General features: G+C 42.4%; 1 long non-coding RNA gene across 1 annotated transcript; it reads left to right on the top strand.

Moving 5' to 3' along the window:
* Positions 1 to 641: 641 nt before the first annotated feature.
* LOC112141846 lies at positions 642 to 2300 on the top strand. The gene is made up of 3 exons (XR_002918475.2): positions 642 to 1850; positions 2054 to 2138; positions 2279 to 2300. It is a non-coding gene; the product is annotated as an uncharacterized LOC112141846 (long non-coding RNA).
* The last annotated feature ends 2602 nt before the right edge of the window (positions 2301 to 4902 follow it).

Raw genomic sequence — 4902 nt, forward strand, 5'->3', positions numbered from 1 at the left:
TCGGGCCTTGGTTACATTACTCCTCCGGAACCTCCGTTTCTCTTCAGGGCCCATCTCCTCGGCCTGCACCTCTCGTGGCGGGGGCGGGCGGTTATCTGGAGCATGAGGGTGGGTCCCGCATTGGCCCTTGTGGCACGTGGGGCGGGGGGGGCTGCTTCTTGTGTCTTCCTGCTCTTGGGTGTGGGGGGCCTCTGTGGTGGTCTTGCAGGCCCTGGTCTGGGTGCTTGGCGGGATTGCCCAGCGGGCGATCTCTCTCCACAGTTCAATGGCGGGTGTTGAGGGGTCCGGGCTGCAGCTGCTGCCCCGATGGGGTCTTGGCGTGGGGATGGCCCCGCCCATTCTAGTTTGTTACTTAGTCCTGGTTGTTATATGATGTTGCTTCCCTCTGTTGCCATCTTCTCCTTTATCTTTTTCCCTAACTCCCCCCCCTCTTCTTCCAAAAAAATAAATAAAAACATAATCTGTATAAATAAAGTTTAGTATGAAATACAACAGGGGTTTATACTCGATAAACTCCTGTTGTGACAGTAAAATCTTTCTAGAAGCTCTCAGCCTGCATCTGTTTGCTCAGCTGTTGGACAGGACAAGTTAAAAAAAAACAAATAAATGATTAAATAAAAATCTTTGAATTAAAGATACAAAACATTTCTCTAAACAGACTGATCAATACATATGGAGGACTAAATGGGAACATTTGAAATAAAAATATAAACCATTAAATTAATGAATACGTGTCATTATTATTTAAAATTGACATCAAATGAAGAAAAGTGCAAATAAATCCTTAAATGCTAGAGGGCTGCATATAGTTCAGGAAGTTGCAGGGGCCGATCCAGCAGAGTTCATCTCCTCAGAGACTTGAGGCAGTCCATTACAGAACCCCTCCAACAGGCTGTCACCACCATCACACTCACTGGAGTAGAGCGAACAGTAAAAGTCCACAGCCCTCCGTCTGATCTGCTCAGGTCCAATCAGCTCCTTTTCCGAGTCAGGCAACAAGGATTGCATCACTCTTCTGTCCATGCTTCTTCTCCAAACCAAAACAGAAGCTAGAGGGAGCATCTATCCTGAAACTGGAACCTAACCAGAGAGTCCAGCACACGCTACAAGGTCAACTTTTTTGATCTGAGAAGTTCTATGCTGTATATCTGAAATCCGCGGAGGCGGAGCTCTGCTTACTCCGTTTCAGAGAGACCCCCGACTGCTCTGATCCACGCGCCTCAACGTCATGAACTCTCCCGTCCACACACCTAACAACGTGACCCACCACAGACACACCCCCATCCGAACCACAACACTCGGAGGACTCTTCAGCTCACAAACTCTTCAACTGCTCCAACCACACTCCTTCCACACAGAAGAAGAAGAAAGTTGGTAATGAACTCTCTGCCAGGGACACCTCAGTCTAGAGATGACATGTTTTTAGACAACGTAGATCTGGTGCTGGAACTGGTGTTGAAGCCGGCGTTGGAGCTAGTTTGGTCCACAAACCTGTTTGGTTCTGACAGTCACTCCATCAACCTGTTGTCTCCAGTCAATGTTCATGACATGAAGACATTTGTGTGTTTTGGCGTCTATTGACATTTCTGAGCTCCAACTTTTGCTTGTTTCATTTGTTTGTTTTTTTGGTCATTGCATATGCGTGTGTTGAAGTGTGTCTATGTGTGGGTGAACTTTTCCATTGATTTGAAGTCTTGTGTGTTAAAAAAATGTATTCTTGGCTGTTATGAGTTTAAGGCGTTCCCCACAGAGATGGAACCACGTTTTTACTGAAACCCCGCCCACTTTTGGTCTGTATTTAAGGACTGCCTCAACCAGCAGAAAATCATCTTCATCTGCTTTGAGCTCAGGTGAGTTTTCTGCTTTTAGAATGTTCTCCTTCTAGAAGGTTCTCTTCTTCTAAAATATTACCATTTATTCAAACGAGGTGAAGGTCTTTGTCCTGTTTTAGCACTCCCAGATCTTTGGAAAGTTCTCTGTGTTTGTTTCACAGGAAAATGTTCAGACTTTGGTGTATTTGATGTTCCTAGTTTGATTCTGAACTATTTTCCAGTCTCGTCCGGCTCCAGACCGTCTTCAGAGGAAACAACTTCTCTCTCAAGTTTAAAAGACTTTTCCTCCTTCAGCAACAAGCTCAGGTTTGTCACATTTCTGAGGTTCTCAAAAGTCAATGACTGCTGTGTCTTTGTAAGTTACAATGAACAAAGCAGAACATCTGCTGTTCATATTTTCAACTGTCTTTCTAAAAAGGTGATTTTTTTCTATTTTACACATTTAGTTTTAGCTTCCAGTCATCAACATGATGAAGTCTGCTCCCATTGGCCACCCGTCATCTGTCACTCAAACCCCCCACACGGTCGACGTCAGACCCACAAACGCTTATTGAACCATCTGATTGGTCAATTTATAACTCTAATAACTTGTGATAATGGAAAAAAATCTTTAAAAAAATTAGGATTATAAAAAAGAAGTTAATCAGAAAGCAGCAGAGGAAGAATGATTATTCTGAGATATAAAATGACTGAGAAATAACTGTCTGTTTCTCAATGTAAGTCAATGGGACAGCCAAGAGTTCAACATTCTTGTTACAGAGACGCTCCTTGACACAAACATGTCCGGGATTGCACCATCGCTCGTTCACGTACAGCATAATGCCTCCTCCTTTCTTCTTACCGGTGGCCGTGAAGTCTCTGTCCGCCCGCACAGTCACTAAGCCGGGTAAGGCTACGCTCTGGTCCAGCGTGTGGATGAAGCCATGTTTCCGTAAAACACAGTAAGCTGCTCACACGGTATTCTCTGTGGGTGTTGATTGTTGCTGCCAGCTCGTCCGTCTTATTATCTCGTGAGCGAACATTCCCCATGATGATGGCAGGAACAGCAGGCTTATGTTTCCATTTCTTTGCCTTTACCCAGACTCTTTTTAATCTTTTTAATGTTGTGTCTGAACTCCAGCGGTAAAACAATGGATACTAACAAAAGTACTAAATGATTTTTAATCGTCATTCAGCTCAGGCAGTATTTCAACCCTTGACAGCACAACACTACAACTTGTCAACTCATGTAAATATTTAGGAATATGTCTGGACAGTTCACTTACCTTTGATTCTCATATTAACACAATAGTAGCTAAAGTTCAATGAAGGATTGGCTTTCTGTATCAAAATAAATCATCATTCACTCACTCTGCTTAGAATAATCTGGTAAAAATGACAGTCCTGCCCATCTTTGATTCTGGTGACATCATCTACAGATCAGCTTCATAAACTGGATGTTCTCCATCTCACATGTATTCACTTTGTCACTGCTGCTCCCTCTAACTCCATCACTGTTGTCTGTATGATCTGGTCAAATAGACGTCGTTCCATTCTTGAGGCGGCTGCATTGGTAGAATGTCATTTACAAGACTCTGATTGGTGAAACATCACATTACCTTCAGTCCATCCTAAAAATTGCAACCAGGACTCACAGTTTCCGTTCCAGTGACTCTCTCACCGTGGTTGTACCCAGAGCTCGAACCACAACGTGGTGATGACAGGAATGAGCTGCAGAAAGCCTGAAGTTGCGTATCCTGGTCTCATTAGCTCCATTCAAGAGATCTTTAACACACGTGATTAGTGATGAATGTTTTTAGGTTTTTTTCTGGGTTTCCTTCTGTGTTACTATTGTAATCTTTAACTTAGTGCTTCCTGTAGACTTTTTATTGTAAACATTGAAGTGAGAAGATGTCATGTTTCTTCTGTCAGCACTATTGTGCTGTCTTTATTGTCAATACAAACTCAGGTCGTTGTTGTAAATGAGAAATTGTTCTCAATCAACCTACCTGGATAAATTAATAAAGATGTAATAATTTTACACACATTACTTGCCATAAAAAGAGTCACAGGAGAAAGTGGATACATGTAGCTGCTCTTCAATCCCTTTTGTGTCAGCTTGTCTCCATCGTCTCAGAACAGTCATCAGGATAAAGCTGTTGTCATGATTTTACAAGGGTAAACAATCTTTTAACTTTCTCAGTATTCCAAGTTACTATTATGTGAGTAATTTAGGAATGGCACTTTTGTGAGCTTGCTGTTCAAAATCTACAAACTTTAAAGCCAACCTTTTTTCCAAAGTGGCTTATCAGTAACGCTCGAGGAGTTAGGTTGTTATGTGGGAGTTCACATTCGCAGAAGGTATTAAATGTGACTTTTTTGAAAAATTATTAATGACGACCTCCCAGAGGTCAAAGGTCAACAAAACTTTGTTCATTGTTCTGGTTGAATGTGTGTGAAAGTTTATGAGGATCGCTCAAACTTAAGTCTTCTCACACCATTTTATGCAAAAATGTACAAAATGACTAATTTCACACTTTGTCACAAAATTGCTGCCTGTGTGGCAGAGAATGACATATCGGGCTGTGGGGGTCCTGGTTGGACCATTCCAACTATGGCCTGTCCTAGTTCCTGGTGGTATATGGCAGAAAGCTGGGAGGGGCATTGTGGGACCCTTTGAGTCAGAATCCTGGGACTGTGCAGGAACACTGATATCAACTGAGATCTGAATTGCTGGGAGTGGTTGTACCAGCGGTTTGGTCTTCTTTGGAACTACTAAAAGATAGTAACGTCTGACATGTCTTCATTGCCCAATATGAAAACGGTATCAAGGTTAAACATGAAAATATGTCTGTGCTTCAGTTTTTAGAAATGTACCCAGATGGTTGTGAGAAACATGCTCTCATTTCTACAGAATGTTCTCATGAAACCATCCTAATAAAAATCAACCACAAAAGAATCAGTTAAAAAATGTATTCTTGGCTGTTATGAGTTTAAGGCGTTCCCACAGAGATGGAACCACGTTTTTACTGAAACCCCGCCCACTTTTGGTCTGTATTTAAGGACTGCCTCAACCAGCAGAAAATCATCT

This window comes from Oryzias melastigma, linkage group LG19 (genome assembly GCF_002922805.2).
Source record: "Oryzias melastigma strain HK-1 linkage group LG19, ASM292280v2, whole genome shotgun sequence".
In the NCBI taxonomy this organism is placed as follows: Eukaryota; Metazoa; Chordata; class Actinopteri; order Beloniformes; family Adrianichthyidae; genus Oryzias; species Oryzias melastigma.